Genomic DNA, 24567 nt, shown 5'->3' with positions numbered 1-24567 from the left:
ACAAGTGATGAAGCTGGGATTAATAATGATAGTAATAATAACCATGTTGGTATTTGCTAAGTGCTTACTATGTGCCAAGCACTGTCCCAAGAGCCGGGGGTTGGGGAGGAGATACAAGGTGATCAGTTTGTCCCACATGGGGCTCACGGTCTTCATCCCCATTTTACAGATGAGGGAACTGAGGAACAGAGAATAATAATAATAACGGTATTTGTTAAGCGCTTATTCTGTGCCAAACACTGTTCTAGGCGCTGGGGTAGATCCAAGGTGATCGGGTTGTCCCACGCGGGGCTCACAGTTTTCATCGTGCAGCATGGCTCAGTGGACAGAGCCCGGGCTTTGGAGTCAGAGGTCATGGGTTCAAACCCCGGCTCTGCCAATTGTCAGCTGGGTGACTTTGGGCAAGTCATTTTGCTTCTCTGTGCCTTGGTTCCCTCATCTGTAAAATGGGGATGAAGACTGTGAGCCCCAAGTGGGACAACCTCATCACCTTGTAACCTCCCCAGTGCTTAGAACAGCGCTTGGCACCCAGTAAGCTCTTAATAAATGCCATTATTATTATGCCTATTTTCCAGATGAGGGAACTGAGCCTGGCACGCCCTCCCTCTGCCCATCCGCCAAGCTAGCTCTCTTCCTCCCTTCAAGGCCCTACTGAGAGCTCACCTCCTCCAGGAGGCCTTCCCAGACTGAGCCCCTTCCTTCCTCTCCCCCTCGTCCCCCTCTCCATGGCCCCCATCTTACCTCCTTCCCTTCCCCACAGCACCTGTATATATGTACATATGTCTGTACATATTTATTACTCTATTTATTTTACTTGTACATATCTACTCTATTTTATTTTGTTAGTACGTTTGGTTTTGTTCTCCGTCTCCCCCTTCTAGACTGTGAGCCCACTGTTGGGCAGGGACTGTCTATGTCGCCGACTTGTACTTCCCAAGCGCTTAGCACAGTGCTCTGCACACAGTAAGCGCTCAATAAATACTATTGATGGATTGATTGATTGAACTGAGGCCCAAAGAAGTGAAGTGAGCTGCCCAAAGTCCCCCAGCAGACAAGCGGTGGAGGCGGGATTAGAACCCACGACATTCTGTCTCGCAAGGCCGGGCTCTTTCCCCTGCGCTTAGGGGATGGGGATCTAGGTTGCCAACTTGTACTTCCCAAGCGCTTAGTCCAGTGCTCTGCACACAGTAAGCGCTCAATAAATACGATTGATTGATTGATTGATTGATTGATTGGGTCCCCCCCCCCGGGGGGGGCGGGTGTTGGGCCCGGACTCACCGTCATGATGCGGCCCCTTCCTTCCTTCCTTCCCTCCCTCCCGGGCCGGCCGGACAGACGGACGGACAGGCCCGTGTCCGCCTTCCCCGGGCCCCGTCGGTCCTCTCCCTCCGCCCACAAAAACTTCTTTTTTTTTTTTTCAAACTTCCTGGGAGGATCCACCCCGACCAATGGGCGGGCGCCGCGTCACGGAGGGAGGGAGGGGACCCCCTCGTGGGACCCCCCCCACGGGACCCCCCCTCCACGGGAGGCCCAATGGGGCGGAGAAGCTCGGGACCCCCCGTCCACCCCGAGAGGGAGGAGGAAGCTGGGGGAGGGGGGCGGGGGGCGGGACCCTCCTCCAGGGAAGAGGGGGGAGGGGACAGGACCCCCCCCCCCCGATGGGGAGGGGTCGGGGGACAGGCCCCTCCTCCGGGGGAGAGGGGGGCAGGGGATAAGACCACCCTTATGGGGAGGGGGAGGGGGACAGGCCCCTCCTCCGGGGAACAGGGGGGTTGGGGGATAGAAACCCCCCCCATGGGGAGGGGGCATGGGACAGGCCCCTCCTCCAGGGAAGGGGGGGTGGAAGAGAGGACACCCCCCCCCCAAGAGGGGGACAGGACCCTCCTCCAGGGAAGAGGGGGGTTGGGGGATAGAAACCCCCCCCCATGGGGAGGGGGCATGGGACAGGCCCCTCCTCCAGGGAAGGGGGGGTGGAAGACAGGACACACCCCCCCCAGAGGGGGACAGGACCCTCCTCCAGGGAAGAGGGGGGGTTGGGGGATAGGACCCCCCCCATGGGGAGGGGACGGGACCCTCCTCCAGGGAAGAGGTGGGCGGAAGACAGGAGCCCTCCCAAAGGGGGAGGGGGCGGGGGACGGGACCCTCCTCCAGGGAAGAGGAGGGAGGGAGAGGTGGACAGGCCCCTCCTCCAGGGAAGGGGGGCGGGGGACAGGACCCCCCCCCCCCGGAGAGGGAGGGGGCTGGGGACAGGACCCTCTTCCAGGGAAGAGGGGGGGCGGGGGACAGGCCCCCTCCCAGAGAAGGGGAGGGGTCGGGGGACAGGCCCCTCCCAGAGGCAGGAGGGGGCGGAGGACTTTCATTCAGTCATTCATTCATTCATCGTATTTATCGAGCGCTTACTGTGTGCAGGGCACTGGGCTAAGCGCTTGGGAAGGCCAAGTCGGCAATATAGAGAGACGGGCCCGACCCGACAAGGGGGGCTCACAGGCTAGAAGGGGGAGACAGACAGGACCCCCTAGGGGAAGGAGGAGGCGGGGAGCAATGGGGGGCGGGGGGCAGCCCCCCACCCAAGAGGGAGAGGGCAGGGCATCGGGGGCGAGGGACAGACCCCCGCTAAAGGGAGGAGAGGGACGGCCAACGGGGGACAGGCCGTCGGGGGTCGGGGGTCAAGCACCCCCAGAGAGGGAGGAGGGGGCTGAGGGCAGGGAGAGGGCCTCCCCAGAGGGGTTGGAGGGGGCTGGGGGCGGGGTGAGGGCTTCCCCAGAGGGGTCGGGGGTCAAGCACCCCCAGAGAGGGAGGAGGGGGCTGGGGGCGGGGTGAGGGCTTCCCCAGAGGGGTTGGAGGGGGCTGGGGGCGGGGTGAGGGCTTCCCCAGAGGGGTCAATCAATCAATCAATCAATCGTATTTATTGAGCGCTTACTGTGTGCAGACCACTCTACTAAGCGCTTGGGAAGTCCAAGTTGGCAACATATAGAGACAGTCCCTACCCAACAGTGGGCTCACAGTCTAAAAGGGGGTCAAGCACCCCCAGAGAGGGAGGAGGGGGCTGAGAGCAGGGAGAGGGCCTCCCCAGAGAGGGAGGAAGGGGCTGGGGGCGGGGTGAAGGCTTCCCCAGAGGGGTCGTGGGACAAGCCCCCCCCGCCCCACCCCCAGAGGTCAGAGGGGGCTGGGGGCGAGGCAGGAAACCAGTGAGAGCCAGGGGAGGCCTGGGGAGGACAGGGGACAGGGCAAATGGCTGGCGGACAGACAGCCGATGAAAGTTGGGGGGAGCCGGACTTTCTTGGGGCTGGGCCCCCCAGGAGGGAGAGGGGAGAAGGGACCAGGAAAGAAGTCGCCTGGCCACAGGTGACTCCCACCTGGGCCAAGCGAGGTGGGCCCGGGACTGCAGCCGAAGGTGGTCTCCCCACTTTAACGCAACCCTGTCAGCAACCGAGCCCCGGGACGGTGGCACAGTCTGCTCTCCACCCCCGCCCCAACCCGGCTTTTACTTTTCTTTAATAATAATGATGGCATTTGTTAATTGCTTACTATGTGCCAAACACTGTTCTAAGCACTGGGGTAGACACGAGGTAATCAGGTTGTCCCAAGTGGGGCTCACAGTCTTCATCCCCATTTCACTGATGAGGGAACTGAGGCACAGAGAAGACAAGTGCCTTGCCCAAGGTCACACAGCAGATGAGTGGCGGAGCTGGGATTAGAACCCAGGACCTCGCAAACCCGGGCTCTTTCCACGGAGCCACGCTGCTTCTCTAATGCCCGGGGGGAGGGGGTATAGGGGGCGGCTATAATAATAATAATAATAACGGTGGTATTTGTTAAGCGCTTACTATGTGCAAAGCACGGTTCTAAGCACTGGGGGGAATACAAGTTGATCAAGTTGTCCCACTTGGGATTTACAGTCTTAATCCCCATTTTACAGATGATGTCACTGAGGCACAGAGAAGTTAAATGGCTTGCCCAAGGTCACACAGCTGACAAGTGGTGGAGCCAGGATTCGAACCCATGACCCCCTGACTCCAAAGCCCACGCTCTTTCCACTGAGCCACGCCGCTTCCAGCCCTGGTCAGTTAGGCCTAGCTTAAATTTGAGCATAGGCCTAGCTTTATTTTGCCCCTAATCTCCGATTGTTCATGTTGAGAAAGACCCTCTCCTCTCCTCTTCCTCCTCTAATAATAATGATGGCATTTGTTAAGTGCTTACTATGTGTCAAGCACTGTTCTAAGCACTGGGGTAGAAACAAGGTCAGACACAGTCCATGACCTAGCCACCTGAGGCTGTCTTATTATTAATAATAATAATTATGGGATTCATTAAGCGCTTACTATGTGCCAAGCACTGTTCTAAGCACTGGGGTAGATACACGGGAATCAGGTTCTCCCACATGGGGCTCACGATCTTAATCCCCGTTTTCCAAATGAGGTAACTGAGGCACGGAGAAGTGAAGTGACTTAACCAAAGTCACACAGCTAAGTGGAGGAGCCGGGATTAATAATAATAACAATGATGGCCTTCACTTGGGTTTTCCCAAGGGAATTGAGGATTGGTTGCATCTCTAAAATCCAGGTAGATTTTTATTACCTGTGATTTCCCTAGCCCCCCCATATCTATAGAAAATTATGAATAATAATAATAATGGCATTTGTTGAGTGCTTACCATGTACCAGACGTTGGGATGGATACGACCACATCAGGCTGGACACAGTCCATGTCCCTCATGGACATTCCCCATTTTCCAGATGAGGTAACTGAGGCACGGAGAAGTGAAGTGACTTTTGCCCAAGGTCACACAACAGACATGTGGTGGAGCCGGGATTAGAACCCATGTCTCTGACTCCCAAGACCGTGCTCTTTCCACTAAGCCACGTGGCTTAATTCTCGTTTTATAGGTGGCAACTGAGGCACAGAGAAGTCAAGTGACTTGCCCAAGGTCGCACAGCAGACAAGTGGCAGATTCGGAATTGGAACCGAATTAGAACCAGGCCCTGCTGCTTCCTCTGTGCCTTTTAGCCACTTGACTAATCAACGAATGCCCCAGACAGTGTGGCGGGCCTAGGGAGAAGAGGTGAAACAGCCCAGACCACTGGGCTTCTTGAGAGTAATTCTTCTGAGCAGCGTGGCTCAGTGGAAAGAGCCCGAGCTTGGGAGTCGGAGGTCATGGGTTCTAATCCCGGCTCCACCACATGTCTGCTGTGTGACCTTGGGCAAGTCACAACTTCTCTGAGCCTCAATTCCCTCATCTGTAAAATGGGGATTAAGACTATGAACCCCCCGTGGGACAACCTGATCACCTCGTATCCCCCCCCAGCGCTTAGAACAGTGCTTTGCACATAGTAAGTGCTTAACAAATGCCATTATTATTATTATTATTCTTGTTATTATGGGTCCTGGTTGGGTCCAGGGATTTTTCCGAGCTCGGCTCTGCACAGTCAGACCTAATATCAGTCATCAACAACGGGAAAGCTTTGGAAGGGAGCTCCAGGAAAAGAATAATTGCCCATGTGCCCGTTCCAGCTTGAATGCTCTCAAAGAGGTCACTTTTCTTTTTTCTCTTACCGTTCCCTGGTGATACTGAAACTGAGCTATCCTTCACTGACCTAGGAGCCAAGGAGCAGACCTGGCCTAGGCACGGTGCCAGCCCCCCGCCAAAGCTGCGGCACAGGGCTTGGGCTGCTGTGTGTCAGGAACTACGCATCAAGCAAAAACTCCTCACTCTCGGCTTCAAGGCTGTCCATTCCCTCGCCCCCTCCAACCTCACCTCCCTTCTCTCCTTCTCCAGCCCAGCCCGCACCCTCCGCTCCTCTGCCGCCGCTAACCTCCTCACTGTACCTCGTTCTCGCCTGTCCCGCCGTCGACCCCCGGCCCACGTCCTCCCCCTGGCCCGGAATACCCTCCCTCCGCACATCCGCCAAGCTAGCTCTCTTCCTCCCTTCAAAGCCCGAGAGCTCACCTCCTCCAAGAGGCCTTCCCACACTGAGCCCCCTTTTTCCTCTCCTCCTCCCCACCCCCCCCGCCCTACCTCCTTCCCCTCCCCACAGCACCTGTATTTATGTTTGTACAAATTTACTATTCTATTTTGTTAATGATGTGCGTTTAGCTTTAATTCTATTTGTTCTGACGACTTGACACCTGTCCACATGTTTTGTTTTGTTGTCTGTCTCCCCCTTCTAGATTATGAGCCTGTTGTTGAGTAGGGACCGTCTCTATATGTTGCCGACTTGTACTTCCCAAATGCTTAGTCCAGTGCTCTGCACACAGTAAGCGCTCAATCAATACGACTGAATGAATGCCAGTTGGCCATCAACTGTGCCCTCAGCTCCCGCAGAAAAGCGGCTTGGCTCCGGGCGAGGGACGGGAGGCACGGGGACCCACTCTGGGGTGGGGATGGGAGAAAAGGGGACAGTTCCTACTATTCCCATTCTTTCAGCCTGGAAGTTCTTTCTGGGCAGGGCCCGGGTCTACCAACTCTGTTGTATTGTACTCTCCCAAGCACTTAGTACAATGCTCTGCCCACAGTAAGCGCTCAATAAATACCACTGATTGATTCAGAAGTCGCGGCCTCTGCCCTGGGCCCCCAGTCCTCTCATCCGCACTGCCCTGCAGGGTGAGCCAGATAAAATCGCCACTATGCGCCCTGGGCACTACCCAAGATTTAGCAGAACAGGCAGGCACCTTTGAATACCTTCACCCCACCAAGGTTTGAGGCAATTGACAGCCCTGGCGCCAACCCGTTAGCAGGGATTGCAGAGTACTAATAATAATAATGGCATTTATTAAGCGCTTACTATGTGCAAAGCACTGTTCTAAGCGCTGGGGGGGATACAAGGTAATCAGGTTGTCCAACGTGGGACTCACAGTCTTAATCTCCATTTGACAGATGAGGGAACTGAGGCCCAGAGAAGCGAAGTGACTTGCCCAAAGTCACACCGCTGACAACTGGCGAATCTGGGATTTGAACCCAAGACCTCTGACTCCAAAGCCCGGGCTCTTTCCATTGAGCCACGCTGCTTCTTCTACCAGACGGTGCAGGCTGGATCAGTGCTTTTAGCGCTTACCCTTCTGAAACAATAATAATAATTCTGGTATTTCTTAAGCACTGTACTAAGTACTTGCGGTGGATGCAAGCAAATTGGGTTGGGCACAGTCCCTGTCCCACATGAGGCTCACAGTCTCCGTCCCCATTTTCCAGGTGAGGGAACTGAGGTCCAGAGAAGTGAAGTGACTAGCCCAAGGTCACACAGCTGACAAGCGGTGGAGCGGGATTAGAACCCGTGACCTTCTGACTCCCAGGCTGTGGTCTATCCACTCCGCCATGCTGCTTCTCTACCTGGCAACCCTGCCCATGGCCCTCGGTCTGGTTGTCAGTTAACACCCCGAGTTTTCCCAGGCCCCAGTCCTCTCACCCCTCTTCCTTCTGCTGCTGTGACCCTGGGAGGCCTCAGAGCCACCCCAAGAGGCCTGCTAGCCAGCGGGCCGTAGTTGGAAGCGGGGCCAGACAGTAGTCCTACAAACCCCCTGCCTGCCCCAGCTCAGCTTAAACTCTTTTGAGTCCTATTTCACCTTATTTCTTGAGCCTACCAAAACAGAACTCCGATTAACCAGGTAAAGCAACAAAGTGAGCCAGATCAGGCTTGGGAATATCTCAAGAGCCTTTAAGAAAAACTTGGATTCCAGAGAAAGTTCTAAATCCCCTAGTAGGTTTGCTCTGTGTGGACCGTCTTCATCCAGATTTGGATGGAGGGAGGGGAGATGGTGGAGTAGCAGGGCCTGACTTAAAAATCAGGTTCCATTCATTCATTCATTCATTCATTCATTCAATCAGTCATATTTATTGAGCGCTTACTGTATGCTTAGGAGAAGCAGCTTGGCTCAGTGGAAAGAGCACAGGCTTTGGAGTCAGAGGTCATGGGTTCAAATCCCTGCTCTGCCAATTGTCAGCTGTGTGATTTCGGGCAAGTCACTTAACTTCTCTGGGCCTCAGTTACCTCAACTGTAAAATGGGGATTAATGCTGTGAGCCCCCTATGGGACAACCTGATCACCTTGTAGTCTCCCCAGCGCTTAGAACAGTGCTTTGCACATAGTAAGCGCTTAATAAGTACCATTATTATTATTATTATTATTATTATTATTATTATTATGCAGAGCACTATACTAAGCGCTTGGGAAGTACAGGTTGGCAACATATAGAGACAGTCCCTACCCAATGTTCATTCATTCACTCAATTCATTCAATCGTATTTATTGAGCTCTTCCTGTGTGCAGAGCACTGTACTAAGCACTTGGGAAGTACAAGTTGGCAACATATAGAGATGGTCCCTATCCAACAACGGGCTCACTGTCTAGAAGGGGGAGACAGACAACAAAACAAAACATGTAGACAGGTGTCAGGTCATCAGAACAAATGGAATTAAAGCTAGATGCACATCATTAACAAAATAAATAGAATAGTAAATATGTACAAGTAAAATGAATAGAGTGATAAATGTGTACAAACATATATACAGGTGCTGTGGGGAGGGGAAGGAGGTAGGGTGGGGGGGATGGGGAGGGGGAGAACGAGGTACAGTGAGGAGGTTAGTGGCAGAGGAGCAGAAGGTTCCAATAGGGGTAGGGTGGGAAAAGAAGGAGCTAAGGAAAATCACGATAAACCAAGAGTCTCTTAGCCCTAAAGCTGCTCTCTCAATCCAGAGTACTGGCCTAACACACCAGTTTCCCCACCGGACCTCTGCAGGTGAGAATCGTCCAGTGGGATTCAGCAGTATTCAGGGAGGTTCGGCCCCCGGACCTCTAGTTTTATCGGCGTGATCTTGGGCAATCAGGTTCCCGTGTGACTCAGTTTCCTCTTTTGCACAAGCCACTCGCCAAAAGATGTGTATCCCGGGGCCGAGAGCGTTCACTCACACCACTGCCCCGGCTGAACCAGAAATGATACCTCCGGCTCAAAATGAAGCACTTTTAACTTCAGTCTAAGTTAAATCTAAGGTGAATGACCCTGCCATCTTAGGTTACTGAGCCCAAACGGGCCCAGAACTGAGTTACTGGCCTGGTAGAAATGGGGGCCGGGGAACCTGAAGGGGCTTTGAATAGGGACTGGTCCTCTCACTTTCTGGGTTGGGGGGAACTGGGTTAAATTTGAAAACCTTTAAACCCTGCAGGCACCAGAGTAGGGACAGAGGAAGCACCTTATGTTCCAACAGCCCAAGAGAACAGTGTGGCAGACGGAAGAGGGGGAAAGTGATTTCCTGCTCTAGTAAAGAGAAAATAATCCTGCCCGGTCCTTCTCCACCCGGCGAGGACAACTCCCCGCCCGAAATCTCACCCAACCACACCGAATGTTTTCAACCCTCCCGGGGCAGGGAACAGGTTACGTAACTCCAGATGTTTGTGAAACTGGCTCTCACTTGGGCTCAAGATGCACTTATCAGATCTAAGCCCTCCCGCTGGCCATTTTTCACTCCTTTCTCTGCCCTCCCCATTGCAGCCCAACTGCTCTGGCAGGCCTCCTTGGGCGGGGGCGAGGAACAGGAGTTCCAGGCTTGAGGAGGAAAGCCCCTCTGGTTCACTGTCCCCTTGCGACGGCCCCCCTCACCCACCCTGGCCTTTCTGCCCTGGTCTGGAAGAGAGAAAGCCCCACGGACCGGCCTGAGAATTTCCAAGAAGTCACCAGTCAAAGCAAACCCGGAGTCCAACTTCCCCCTCAAGTTCCCTCTCCGGCCCAGTCCTGTGATGCACCTGGGACTATGAGCCCCGGAAGGGCAGGGACTGTGTCCGATTTGATTATCTTGTCTCTTTCTACCCCACTGCTTAGCACACAATTTTTAACACGTCAGACCCCGCAACCCATGACCCTGTCTCTTCCCCATGGGTTGTCTATCCCACTGCCCCGAGCCCCCTCCCTCTCCTCCCTCTCCTTCCACAAGCCTCACTGCCCCAGGGATGCCTACCCTGCGCCACTTTAGGAGCCCCAAAGACAACAGGAACGGGTTAAACAGCGCCGTCTGGTCCCCCGGTTTCCGCCACGCTGCCACCCGTCTTCCCTTGGTCGGGCTCCCAGCCTGTCCCCAGGTTGGGCTCTGGTCTGCCTGTCAAACAGGGACAGATTAGTCCATGGGAGAGCAGCAAAGTGAGCCCCCCCGGGGGTGGAGGGGTGACTCGGGGGCTTTCCACGGTCCCAGAGACCCCTATGTCCCCATGTCTGCCCCTACAGCCCGGCTCAGAAGCCAAGTCTCATCTAGCCTCGTGAAATGTCGAAAGCAATAGATGGGGGAGAGCCTCTGAGGAATCAAAGCCAGGCGGAGGGGGTTGGAGTGCCAAAGGGAGAGAAGGAGATGACCAAGAAGAAGAAAGAAATGAAAGCTGAACAGCTTTTTGTAACCTCCGACTGCTCTGCCTCAGCTCCTGCCTTCCCAGGGGCAGAGGTTGTGAATTGGATGTGCGTTTCCTCCTGAAATGAGCAGCCATTCCCAGGCTCCTGATGGCTAAGGAAGGCCTGGGGGAGGGGGGATGGGGGTCTCCTGGAATCGGAGCAGGCAATCAGGAGGCAAGGGCTCAACACACACCTGTGACCACTTTCTGTCCCTATCCCCCATCCTTCTGGGGACATAATCTTTTCAGCCTCTTTCGCACCCAGCTCAATTACCGTATCTGGCTTCCCAGTGGCGGTCAGCGGAGTCACCGAGTCCCCCATCTGTTGCATGGGACCACCGTCCGGTTGGGCCTGTGGGGAGAAAAACTCCCGTGGTCTGATGGTCCCTAGCCATCTCTGTGCCACAAAGTCAAAAAGTCCCAACTTGTACTTCCCAAGCGTTTAGTACAGTGCTCTGCACACAGTAAGCGCTCAATAAATACGATTGAATGAATGAATGAATGTCAGAGAGAGGGGATGGCACTGTTTTAAGCGCTGGGGTAGATACAAGGTAATCAAGATGGACACGGTTCATGTTCCACATGGGGCTCATAGTCTTAATCCCCGTTTTACAGGTGAGGTAACTGAGGCACAGAGAAGTGAAGTGATTTGCCCAAGGTCACACAGCAGAGTAGTGGTGGAGGAGGGACTGGAACCCTCTTTCTGACTCCCGGGCCTGTATGCTATCCACCAGTCTACACTGCTTCCCTAGCACCATTTCTTTTTTTTATACAGTTTTTGTTATACTCTTACTATGTGGCAGGCACTGTTCTAAGCATTGAGGTAGCTATGAGGTAATGAGGTTGGGCACAGCCCGTGTCCCAAATGGGTGGCTCACAGTCTTACTCCCCATTTTACAGATGAGGTAACTGAGGCACAGAGAAGTTAAGTAACTTGTCCAAAGTCACACAGAAAGACAAGCGACAGGCCAGGATTAGAACCCGCCCGGGTCCTTCTGACTTTCAGACCCGTCTCCATCCACTAGATAGTGGATATCCACTACCCACTGCTTCAACTTTCCTTTGAGGGCTTCAGAGTACAGCTCAGATATTGATCCACCTCAGTGCTCCACCCAACGAGGCTTCCAGTATACTTCCTGCCCATCACCTCACAGGAGAAACCGAGGCACAGGGAAGGGAGAGATGCCCAACCCCGCCCAAGTGGCCTGGTACCCTAGAGTCCTGGCCTCCAGAGTGCAGATTCCTCTCCTTGGACTTGGGGTGGGAAGGAATAGGGGGACGGGGATGCCACCCCTCGGAATGTTACTCACCACCTCGGCGGATTCTTGGTCGGGTGAAAGGTCCCCATTGCTCGTCGGTCCAATCCTGTCTGGACCGGGCAGCTCCGAGGCCTCCAGGCAACTCTTCCGGTTGGTCTTTGGCCACTGAACGGAGCGGGCAGAGCGTGGAGGCTGATTCAGCTCTGCCCTGTCTTTCTCCACCAGGGGAGTGGGGCCCTGTGGGCCCTGAGCCTCCCTTGGACTTTGCGGACGCGTCTCTGACTCGACCGAGCTCTGACGATCGTCCTTGACTTGCTCTCCCTGGCTAATCGGCCCCGAAGGCTCCCTGAGCCTCTGCCACTTTCCCTCTGAGGGGCCCCCTGGGCTCTGGGGTGATAGGGTGTGCCCTCCCCCTACCCAGTATCCTTCTACAAGCTTTGGCTGGTGCCCAGGGAACAGGGTCTCCCCCAGGGCTCTCCAGTCTCCCTCCGTGCCCTTCCCTGGGCTGCCAGGGTAGCAGGGCTCCTCCGGGCCTCGCCAGTCCACCCGGTCAGCGGGTCTCTCTGAACTGCTGAGATGGGAGGGCTCTTCCCATTCTGCTGCCTCTGGGTGCTTCCTGGGACTGCTGAGATGGGAGGGCTCTCCCCATTCCGCTGACTCTGGCTGCCTCCTAGGGCTCCTGGGGAGGGTACACTCTGCTGGCTGTCTCCTCGGACTCCTGGGAAGAGCGCACTCTGCCAGGCCCCCGCAACCCATCATCTCTGGGGAACCCTGAAGGGGCACCCCCTCCAAACCACCGTAGTCCCATTCGGGGCTCCTGGGACGGTGCCGCCCCCTCAAGCTCTCCAAACTCTCATTTTGCTTGTGTCTTTCGAGTCTTTCACAGCCCAAGATCTCAGCCAGGCCTCTCCGGTCTCCCCCTGGGGCTCCTTCTCGACTCCCCTCCCAGGACAGCTCGTGGTCGTGGCTCCTCCATTCCCTCTCTGGGTAGCTCCCGGGACCCCGGGGGCAGGAGAGCTCCTCTAAGCCCCTCCAGCCATTTTCTACCGGTCGCTCAGAAGGCCGGGGACAGCGGGGCTCCTCTGGGCCTGGCCACTCCTTCTCCGGGAGTCTCCGCGGAGCCCGGGGTTGGCAGATCTCCTCCAGGCCTGGCCCCTTCCTCCCCGCTGGCTCCGCTTGGCTCCCGGGGCCCGAGTGTGCTCTCTGCCTTCTCCCCCAATCACCCTCGGGGGGTCTCCCTGGACTCCTGCAGCGGGGCAGCTGCCCCTGCCCTCTCCACTCTTTCTCCACAGGTTTTGCTGGACTCCGGGCGGGCGGGGAGTCCGCTCTGCCTTTCCAACTAGTTTCAGGGTGCCTCTCTGGACCCTTGAGGTGGGATGCTTCTCCGTGGCTCTGCCAGGGCTCTTCGGACTTCATACCGCCCTGGGGAAACAGCGAGAGGACAGGAAACCCTGTCAGCTAATACGGTAGCTCTCCCTCCAACCCCACCCCAAGAGCTCGCTCAAGACCACAGGGGAGGCCACCTCACAGACCTTTTACCACCAAAATGCTGGTTTTAGGGGGACAAAAAAAAAATCCTTCCCAGAAATAGCCACTGCTGAGCCTGGCGGTGAGAAGACACAAGAAGAGGGGCTGGATTGGCCACCTGTGACTTCCAGCCTCCATTCTGACCCCAACTCTAAACACCCCCAGGCTGAGTGAGGGTGCAGCTAGGGTCCGGGGCTCCCTATTGCCTCCCGCTACTTTTAATTTAAACATCCGGCCTCCCTCTGCCTCAGCTCCGGCTGCTGAGGTCCGCAGCTCAGAACCAGTCCCATGGCACCCGGGAGGGAGACGGAGAGGCTCAGGAGGTCAAGGGTCAGGAATCAGGGGTCCCCCAGAAGAAACGGTCTAGGTTCAGGTGGTCTCAGAAGGACTTCTTCAAACTGGCGTAGTACAGGTCAGGTCATGTGTGTCAGGCATCTGTGATGCTGCAAGGTGGTGTGTATGCATGCACGCACTCCCACATACACTCACACACGTGTTCGTACATGTGTGCACCCACCCCCACACGCATACACTCACACATGCCCTCCTCAGCCAGGAGAGAGAGGACAGACATGGTTCAGGGGAGGCAGGAAGCAAAGGAGGCCGTCAGTGTGGTGAAGCAGACAAGGCCCAGCATAGGCCAGAGCCTGTTGGAGTGAGCTGTGCTACCATGGAAACTGGGGAAGCATGTCACTGGCCCCATTGTGGCAGCTGGGCATTGGGGGCTACTTTGAGGGCTAAAGGACTCAGCTAGCCTGGGCCAGAGGGCTCCTCAGAAGAGGCGTGGGAACAAAGTGTCCCCCTTCCCTCACCCAACAGCTGTGGGCCTGGGACCCTGGTTCCTGGGAGCTCCTTCCCCGGGAGGGGGGACGGTCTGACACCCACGCTTAGGACCTGTGGGCACCCAGGGCAATCTGGAAGTGAGGGGAGGGGGTGAGGTGGAGTAGTGACATGGCTCCCCACTCCCGTCAGTCGCAGGAAGTTCCCCTCACCCGGGGGCGCGGTTTGCTTCCCTACACCAAGTCAGCCCTGGCTAGGAAGGCCGAGGTGGGACTTGCCGGGGCAGCCCTCACCTCCCGATACAGGGCCGGGCTGGACTGTCGGCGCAGGGGCCGGCCGGCCGGCCCCCGGTCCCCGAGTCTCGATAGCCGACCCTCTTCCAAGGCCTGGAACACTTCCAACGTCTCTGACTTCCTGAGAGCAAAGAGACCCCATGGGCTTATTCTTCAAAGTCCCCCAGCCCATCTTCTCCATCCCACCCCACCACATGGCCACCCCACCCTCCCAGCCCCTCACCTCCCGCCACCCCCATCATTCCCAACCGCCCATTGACCTCTGGGGTCTTGACCTTCTGTTTCGTCACAGTTCCTCGGGGCTGACCGACTGACCAAGGGTCTAGGCCGGTCTGGATGTAGACAGGGGTGGGCTCTGGGAGAGGCCTTCTAGCCCTCTGTAAGTTGCGTGGAAGGCCGGGGTAAGAGAGACCACTCCACAGGGCTCACCTGCGCTCACAGCCAAAAAGTCGCTCCACTTCTGCCCGCCCGGGACTGCGGGTCCGGGCACCTCCGGGCTGTTGGCGCAGAGCTTCCCTCTGGCCGATCCGCTTGGGTGGGGGCAGGTCTGCCAGCACTGTGTATTCCTGCCGCTCCAGATTGTGCCTGCTCTCCCCAGACCCCCGCTCCCAGGGAGACTGGCGTCCGGTACTGGTGCCCGTGGGACCCCAGGATGGCGGGGAGGTGTCTCGCGGAGGGGAGCGGGGGGGGAGAGAAGGCCTGGGGAGCATCCCTGTGCCCGATGCACAGAGGGGAGGAGGCCCGGGGGGAGCCCCAGGGAGAAGAATGGGGAGGAGAGGAGGCTCGGGGGGCGTCCCGAGGCCCAGTGAACAGAGGAGAGCGGCCCTGGGAACTATCCCACGGGGCCAAGCGGGGAGGAGAGCAGGCCCGGGGGGCATCCCGGTGTCCGATGCACAGGGAGGAAGAAGCCTGTGGGGGTTCCCCACGGGTAGGATGTGGGAGAGAAGAAGGCTGGGGGGCTCTTCTTGGGGCAGGGTTAGGGGGAGGGGAGACCCGGGGGGCAGGGCGCGGAGGAGAAGAGGGGAGGAGGGGGGCACTAGGGTGGTGAGAGGAGGCCCTGGAAGTGTCTCTCAGAGTGGAGCGGGAGGAAGGGGAGGTCCTGGGAGGGTCCCGTTTGGCAGGACGGTGGGAAGGGGTGGCCTGCTGAGCGGACCGACGGGAAGGGGCATCTCGGTGGGCTGCAGGGTGACTGGAGGAGGCCAAAGGGGCGCCGTGGGGCAGAGGAAGGGAAGAACAGGAGGCCTCGGAGGAGTCATAATGGATAGGGCGGAGAGGAGAAGCAGCCCTGGGGGTAGGACGTGGGGGCAAGGAGGCTCCCAGGGGGGCGCGATTGGTGGGGCGGGAGGGAGAGGAGGTGTGGGGGGTGTCCCGCTGGGTGAGGCGGGAGGGAGAGGAGGGGCGGGGGGTGTCCCTCTGGGTGAGGCGGGAGGGAGAGTAGGCGCGGGGGGTGTCCCTCTGGGTGAGGCGGGAGGGAGAGGAGGCGCGGGGGGGTGTCCCTCTGGGTGAGGCGGGAGGGAGAGGAGGCGCGGGGGGTGTCCCGCTGGGTGAGGCGGGAGGGAGAGGAGGCGCGGGGGGTGTCCCTCTGGGTGAGGCGGGAGGGAGAGGAGGCGCGGGGGGTGTCCCTCTGGGTGAGGCGGGAGGGAGAGGAGGCGCGGGGGGGTGTCCCTCTGGGTGAGGCGGGAGGGAGAGGAGGCGAGGGGGGTGTCCCTCTGGGTGAGGCGGGAGGGAGAGGAGGCACGAGGGGTATCTCGTGGGATAGGGCGGAGAGGGAAGGAGGCCCAGGGAACATCCTGCTGCGAAGAGCGGTGAGGGGAAGAGGCCTTTGGGGGTGCCCGCAGGGGAGAACGGGCAGAAGGAGAGGTGCGGGGGGAATGCCGGGGCTCAGGGGTCCAGGGGGCAGTGCGGGACCCCCCACGCAGAGTGGAAGAGGCCTGGCCAGGCTCCGCTTTGGGGCGTTCCAGAGAGAAGTAACCGCTTTCCCCACGCTGCCTGGCCCAGGCCTCCCGGGGGCTCTGGCTGCCAGCGCTAGGCTCTGGGAAGAGAGAAAGGAGGCTCGTATACCAAGGGGACAGGAAGCCAGCCCCTGTTTCCCCAGAGGATCCCCACCATTCTTGGCTTGTACTTGGCTTGTCGACTCTCTTTCTCATGATCACTGCAAGCCTCAGTCACCGCTGTCTTTATCTGTCTGTCCCCACCTGGATGGTGAACCGTGTCTAACTCTATCGTACTGTCCTGCTGCTTAGCACGGTGCTCCGCACAGAGGATTTGCTCGATTGGTTGATGGATTGACTGCAGGGAACGTGCCTGATCCACTGTGCTGGGATCTACCCCAGTGCTTAGCACAGTGTTTGGCACATATTAAGCAGGTACTAAATGCCATAATTTACTCTGTTGCTGACTCAGCCCAGAGACCTAAGCTTGTGTCCAACCTAATTATCTTTTCTGTACCCCAGTGCTTAGAACATAAAAAGTGCTTTTAAAATACCACAATTATTATTACTAAACACCATAACTAACCAGCCAGCCCAAAGACGTAGGCCTAGGATTCTCGATCAGATTTACTGAGTATTTAATCTATGCAAAGCACTGTACTAAGTTCTTGGAAGATTACAATACAACAGAATTGGTAGAAATGTTCCCTGCCTACAAGAAGCTTACAGTCTAGAGAGAAAAGCAAGGGCTAGGACGTCAGGAAAGAAGAATTGACCCAATCTGAGATACGGATGCAGAGAGCGCTGGCAAAGACAGTCCAAGAGTTGAGCAGGTCACAAGCTTTCTGTGCCTCAGTTTCCTCATCTGTAAAACGGGGATTCGATACTTCTTCTCCCCCTTGGACGGCAAACCCCATGTGGGACAGGGACTGTGTCTGACCTGATGATCTTGTATCTACCCGTTCTTAGCACAGAGGAAATGCTTAACAAAAGCCACAGTTAATAAAAGGAGATCAATGATGGGCTGACACCCAGAATCCTCTAGGTCCTAACGGCATGGCCTGGAACTGGGGAAAGCTCTGGAATCCCGGCTGGATCTAGGCCCAAGATGGATTAATAATAATAATAAATAATAATCACCCCCTCCCATGTGCCTCTCCACTTCTGATGATGACAGTGGTATTTGTTGATCACTTACTAGGTGCCAAGCACTGTTCTAAGCACTGGGGTAAATACAAGGTAATCAGGTTGGACACAGTCCCTGTCCCACATGAGGCTCACAGTCCTGATCCCCATTTTACCATTGCAGAAGCTGAGGCCCAGAGAAGTGAAGTGACTTGCAGCGGACAAGTGATGTGGCTTGGGAGTCAGAGGTTATGGGTTCTAATCCCGGGTCCGCCGCTTGTCGGCTGTGCGACTTTGGGCAAGTCACTTCACTTCTCTGTGCCTCAGTTACCTCATCTGTAAAATGGGGATTAAGACTGTGAACCCCATGTGGGACAACCTGATTACAGTGTATCTCCCCAGCGCTTAGAACGGTGCTTTGCACATAGTAAGAGCTTAACAAATACCATCATCATTATTATTAAGCGGCAGAGCCGGGATTAGAACCCACGTCCTCTGATTCCCAGACCTGTGCTCTTTCCACCAGGCCATGTTTCTCCCCTGCTCAAATCCAGAACCGTGGCAAACGCACCTTCCTTCCTGGCTCCTGGAGCCCCTCCACCCCCGCGGGGCCCGGGCAGGACGGGCAGAGCTGTCCGGGGGCCACCGGGCCGCACCTCCTCCTGCTGCTGCACAAACATCATCGTGAGGCTGTCCAAACCTGGAACCGGATCCAGCAACTTGACCGCGTCCCAGTCCTAAGAGAGAAGGCGGCTCAGTGGGCTGCAATCCAGCAGGAGGTAGCGGCAGGGAAGTGGCTGAGGATGGAGCGGAGAATGGAGGAGTCGCAGGAATTTGCGGGGTCCCCACGCCCTGTTCGCTTCCCCCCGGGGCACTGCCAGAATCTGTCAGAGAAGCAGCAGGGATAGTGGGGAAAAAATACAGCATCAGGTTCTAATCCCAGCTCTGCCACATCCCTGCTGGGTGACCTTGGACAAGTCACCTGACTTTTCCGGGCCTCAAGTTCCTCATCTGTAAAATGGGGGTAAAATACCCGCTCTCTCTCTCTTTCCCCCTTCATAAGCTCTTTGTGGGAGAGGGACAGTGTCTAAACTAATTGGATTGTATCTATACCAGTGGTTAGCACAGTGCTTGGCACAAAGTAAACGCTTAATAAATACCACCATTATTCACTCAGTCATATTTATTGAGTGCTTACTGTGTGCAGAGCACTGTACTAAGCACTTGGGAAGTACAAGTTGGCAACACAATTATTATTATGGCAATATATTATTATTATTAGTAGTATCTTCAGACTGTCATTGTTTTCGGGGATGCAGATGGGTGGGGAATGGCCAGTGACTTGCCCCCACCCAGTACCCCTCACCTTTCACCCCTCACCGGAGTGGTCCCATTAGGAGCACTGGGGCCCGTACTGCTGGCAGGGCTGACACCCAGTTCCGGGGCAGGGTGAGGGGGGGTCTCCCACCTCGGCGCTGACGCCGGTCTTCAGCTGGGCGTAAGTCAAGATCTCTAGGTTGGCGACGAGGGCCCCAGATGCTTCCTCCCTGATGCTCGGACTCCCAGATGGACCCCCTGGGCCCTTCTCGACGAGAGGGAGCCTGTCTGTTGGCTCCTGGCGACTAGAGAAAGACAAGGAAGGTGGAGACCTTCGCTCTTATTCCCTCCACCAGGTCTCAGTTCCGGGGAGACCTGCCTGCCACAAGTCCTAGCTGGAGGAGAAAGAGGCCCTGCAGGGCGAGAGCAGGCCCAGGGCCCCGGGGATCATGGCTACCACTAGCCAAGGCTGCCGGCCTGGAATTGGGAGAGAGGAGTCAAAGTCCTGCAGTGGGGGAGCGGGTCCAGGGCTCCTGGGACTGTGGAATCACAGCTGCTACTAGCTAATGTTGGTAGGCTGATTTTGGACTGGGGGTGGGGGAATGGAGGACTTACAGGGAAAAAGCAAATCCAGGGCCTGTTGGATCAAGGCTACCACTAGCCAACACTGCTTGCCTGAGGTTGGGGGAAAGGAGTCAAGGCCCTGCAGGTAGAGGTTCAGGGATCCTGGGATCATGGCTACTACTTGCCAAGCCTGCTGGCCTAGAATTGGGAAAGAGGAGTCGAGGTTTGGCAAGGAAAGAAAAGGCCCAGGGGTCCTGAGATCACGGCTGCCACTAGCCAACATTGCCTGCCTGGGATTAGGGGGGAGACCAGGTCCAGAGCCTTTGGGATTATGGCTACCATTAGCCAACACTGCCAGCCTGGGGTCGGAGGAGGGGACCTGAAGACCCCAGAGCAGTACCCACCTCGGGGACCTGGGCTGGGGGTCCGTGCGTACAACCAGCTGAAGGCTGGGGGCCAAGATGCCAAGCAGGTCCTCGGGCACAGCTGGCTGTCACAGCAGGTCACAATAAAGAAGCTCAGAAGCTGCGGTTTCCTCTGGGTCCTGGGGAGGGGGAAGGGGAAAGGTGGGGAGGGGAGGCCTGAGTCCCCTAAACCAGGAAGGTGCGAATCAGGGGGAAGGGACAGAGGCAAGGTGGTAGGAAGACGGACCTGGGAGAAGGGGGAATCTCTCCCCCTGCTTCTCCTTCCCTGGGATTTCTCTAGGTCTCGGGGAAATCTCCTGATCTGTCGACCCCTCCCAGCTCAGAGATGTCACCCGGTCAGGAGACGGCTTTCTCCCAGGACCAGCTTGGCCACCTGAAGGTGGGCACCCTGTGGTTTAGAGGTGAGACAGGGAGAAATGAGAGGACAGGGCTCGGGGAGAAGATGGCGGGGGAGTCATTGATCTGGGATGGAACAAGATGGGGCTGGGGGCGGGGAGGTGAATGAGAGACAGGGAGGAAGAAAACGGAGACGGGAGGACAGAGGAGGGGAATAAGAGAGAGGGAAGACGAGCAGGAACCGAGAGGGGAGGAAGAAAGGGAAGACAGAGGACCAAGAAGGATGCACTGGGGGACTGAGGACAAATAGAGGGGAAGGGGTAGGGGCATGGAAGGAAAGCGGGCAGGGGCTGGAGGACCAGGAGGGGGAAAGAATGGGGAGAAGGGGGTGCAGAAGGGGGTGGAGCCCCCAATCAAGAACCAGGAGGGCAGCGGCCTGCTCCTCTGGAGGAGGAGTTGGCTCAGGGCCTACAGGCCTATGGCTCATCACCTGTGGGGAAGTGGTCCCCAACTCCCGCCCCCTCACAGGACCTCCTCCTCCCGGGGGAGTTCATCCCCTCCTGGCCCCATGACACCCCTCGTCCCCCCGCTCCGCCCCCCTCCTCTCCGGTTACCTCGGCGGCAGCGGAGGGTGGCAGAGGGCTCTGGGCCAGCCGTCTGTCAGCGCCCGGGTCCTCCTGGGCCAGCGGCTCGGGCCGGGGCTGCCCACGGGCCCTCGTCTCCCAGGCACCTCCAGGGCGGCCGTAACCCTAGCGGGGCCGAGCGGGAGGGGGATCGGGGACTCATTACTGTTTCATAAGCTGGGGCCACTGGCAAACAATGGCGCACATGAAACCCAAGGGAACCCGACACCGGGCCAGTGCACCCAAGAGCCCCCGGAAGCCACAGGGCCGGCGGACACACTTCTGCTGGCCATCCAGTGCAGACGGAACTGAGGGAGAGGGGCCAGGGAGCTACCACCATCTCTCCTTCCCCTGCTTGACCTCTCCCCGCCGCTCCCCGCTATCTACTCCAGATCCAGAAAGGTGGGGTGGAGGTGGACACGGCGCGAGCACAAAGTTGGCAGGGTCTCCCGGGGCACTGGTCATTACGGGGCCAACCACTCGAAGAGGACCAGAAGTGCAGGACGGACCCGGGACGGCAGCTGCCCTTTCTCTGCACAGCGAACTAGGGGCCTTCTCTTCCCACCCTCATCTCCGTCCCACTTTCCCCACCAGCTCCACCTCCATCCCAATTCAAAGCAGCGTGGCCCAGTGGAATGAGCACGGGCCTGGGAGACAGAGAACCTGGGTCCTATTCCCGGCTCTGCCAACTGTTTGCTGGGTAACCTTGGGCAAGCCACTCAACTTCTCTGTACCTCATTTTCCTCTATTGTAAAATGGATTAAATACCTGTTCCCCTTCCTATTTAGGCTGTGAGCCCCACATGGGACAGGGATTGTGTCCAACCTAATTCACTTATACCTACCCCAGTGCTAATAATGGCATTTGACACATAGCAAGCGCTTAACAAATACCATTAAAAAACCCCAAATAACCACCTCTGTCTTGCCTCCCCCATCTCCAGTCCCACCCTTCTCCACCCACCCATCTCAGCCAGCCCAAAGTCCTGATTCAGTGAGAGGGAACTTGCCCTCTCGCACACCCTTCCCTTCCCCTTCTTACCAGGATAACTCCTGGGATGTCTCATGTGGCACTGAGATTCCCCCCAAATTTCCCTGACCCTCAGGTTTCCTGTTTATAATGGCATTTATTAAGCGCTTACTATGTGCAAAGCACTATTCTAAGCGCTGGGGAGGTTACAAGGTGATCAGGTTGTCCCACGGGGGGCTCACAGTCTTCATCCCTGTTTTACAGATGAGGGAACTGAGGCACAGAGAAGTGAAGTGACTTGCCCAAAGTCACACAGCTGACAACTGGCAGAGCTGGGATTTGAACCCATGACCTCTGACTCCAAAGCCCAGGCTCTTTCCACTGAGCCACGATGCTTCTCTAATATAGCAATGTATTAATATATTAATATATTCTCTAATTTAGCAAAGCAGGCTCTCACTCCAGTTGAGAGTCAACTGGGCTGGCCCACTGTCCTCCCCTGAATAATAATGATGATAATAACAATAACAATAATAATAATAATATTTGCTAAGTGCTTGCTACGTGTTAAACACTGCTAAGCACTGGAGTAGATACAATCAGGTCCCACATGGGGCTCACAGTCCAAGTAGGAGGGAGAACAGGTATTGAATCCCCATTTTGCAGGTGAGGGAACTGAGGCACAGAAAAGTTAAGTGACTTGCCCAAGGTCACACAGCAGACAAGTGGCAATGTTGGGATTAGAACCTCTAACTCCAAGGCCTGAGCTCTTTCCACTAGACCACCCTACCTCCTCGCCCTGGACTCCTGCCTGGCCCCCCCGCCCAACTCATTCATTCAATTGTATTTAATAATAATAATAATGACAGCATTTATTAAGCGCTTACTATGTGCAAAGCACTGTTCTAAGCGCTGGGGTGGTTACAAGGTGATCAGGTTGTCCCACAGGGAGCTCACAGTCTTCATCCCCATTTTACAGATGAGGGAACTGAGGCACAGAGAAGTTAAGTGACTTGCCCAAAGTCACACAGCTGACAGTTGGCAGAGCTGGTATTTATTGAGTGCTTACAGTGTGCAGAGCACTGTACTGACAGTATCTACTGAACATCTCCCAGGGAGCAGAGCACTGTATTGGGCTCCTGGGGGATAAAAGGAGAAAGTTTAAAACCCTAGCCCCTGCCCTCAAGAGCTTTCAATCTAACAGGAAGAGCAGCAGTCATCCATGGACAAGCCCTTAACAATAATGATGGCATTTATTAAGCGCTTACTATGTGCAACACACTGTTCCAAGCGCTGAGGAGGTTACAAGGTGATCAGGTTGTCCCATGGGAGGCTCACAGTCTTAATCCCCAGACTGAGCCACTGAGCCCCTTCCTTCCTCTCCCTCTCGTCCCCCTCTCCATCCCCCCCATCTTACCTCCTTCCCTTCCCCACGGCACCTGTATATATGTATATATGGTTGTACATATTTATTACTCTGTTTATTTATTTATTTATTTATTTTACTTGTACATTTCTATCCTACTTATTTTATTTTGTTGGTATGTTTGGTTCTGTTCTCTGTCTCCCCCTTTTAGACTGTGAGCCCACTGTTGGGTAGGGACTGTCTCTATGTGATGCCAATTTGTACTTCCCAAGCGCTTAGTACAGTGCTCTGCACATAGTAAGCGCTCAATAAATATGATTGATTGATTGATTAATTGATTGATTGAAAGATGAGGTAACTGAGGCACAGAGAAGTGAAGTGACTTGCCCAAAATCACACAGCTAACTGGCAGAGCCAGAATTTGAACCCATGAACTCTGACTCCAAAGCCCTGGCTCTTTCCACTGAACCACACTGCTTCTCTGGTAGTTAAGAGTGGGGGACTAGATAAGAGTGGGGGACATCTTCCTTTCCCAACCTTGCTCTTCACTTTGCTCCCCTTCCCTCCCTATTTCCCTGGCCCAAGCCCTCCACTCCTGTCCTTCCTGCTCCCCTCAGTAATAATAGTAACTGTGGTATTTGTTAAGTACTCACTATAATAATAATAATGATGGCATTTATTAAGTGCTTACTATGTGCAAAGCACTGTTCCAAGCACTCGGGAGGTCACAAGGTGATCAGGTTGTCCCACAGGGGGCTAACAGTTTTCATCCCCATTTTACAGATCAATCAATCAATCAATCAATCAATCAATCGTATTTATTGAGCACTTACTATGTGCAGAGCACTGTACTAAGCGCTTGGGAACAGATGAGGTAACTGTGTTCCAGTCACTGTACTAAGCACTGGAGTGAATACAGGCCAGTCGGGTTGGACACTATCCCTGTCCCACATGGGGCTCACGGTCTCAATCCCCATTTTGCAGATGAGGTAAATGAGGCACAGAGAATAATAATGATGGCATTTATTCATTGAATCGTATTTATTGAGCGCTTACTGTGTGCAGAGCACTGGACTAAGCGCTTGTGAAGTACAAGTTGGCAACATATAGAGACGGTCCCTACCCAACAGTGGGCTCACAGTCTAGAAGGGGGAGACAGAGAACAAAACCAAACATATTTTAGACCGTGAGCCCACTGTTGGGTAGGGACTGTCTCTATATGTTGCCAACTTGTACTTCCCAAGCGCTTAGTACAGTGCTCTGCACACAGTAAGTGCTCAATAAAGATTGATTGATATTGAGGTTTGAGATTATTAAGCACTTACTATGTGCAAAGCACTGTTCTAAGCGCTGGGCACAGTTCTAAGCGCTGGGCAAGTGAAGTGACTTGCCCAAAGCCACACAGCAGACAAGTGGTGGAGTCAAAATTAGAACTCGTGACCTCCTGACTCTCAGGCCCGTTTTCTAGCCACTACGGCGTGCTGCTCCTCCTCTCGTCCCGCCCCGGCCAGCTGATTTACCTGCTTCTGGGCTTGGTGAGCCTCCTGGGACTGGAAACATTCCTGCCATCGCCTCGTGGAAAACACGTTGGCCTCAATGCTTTCGCAGGGGATACTGGGCACCCCTTCCATCCAGGAGGTTGGGAGGAAGGGCCCACTCCGAGGGGTGGGCTGGCGGCATTCCAGAGG

Source organism: Tachyglossus aculeatus, chromosome 14, assembly GCF_015852505.1.
Source record: "Tachyglossus aculeatus isolate mTacAcu1 chromosome 14, mTacAcu1.pri, whole genome shotgun sequence".
Lineage (NCBI taxonomy): Eukaryota > Metazoa > Chordata > Mammalia > Monotremata > Tachyglossidae > Tachyglossus > Tachyglossus aculeatus.
The sequence above is the reverse complement of the archived record's forward strand: the minus strand, read 5'-3'. Positions refer to the sequence as shown.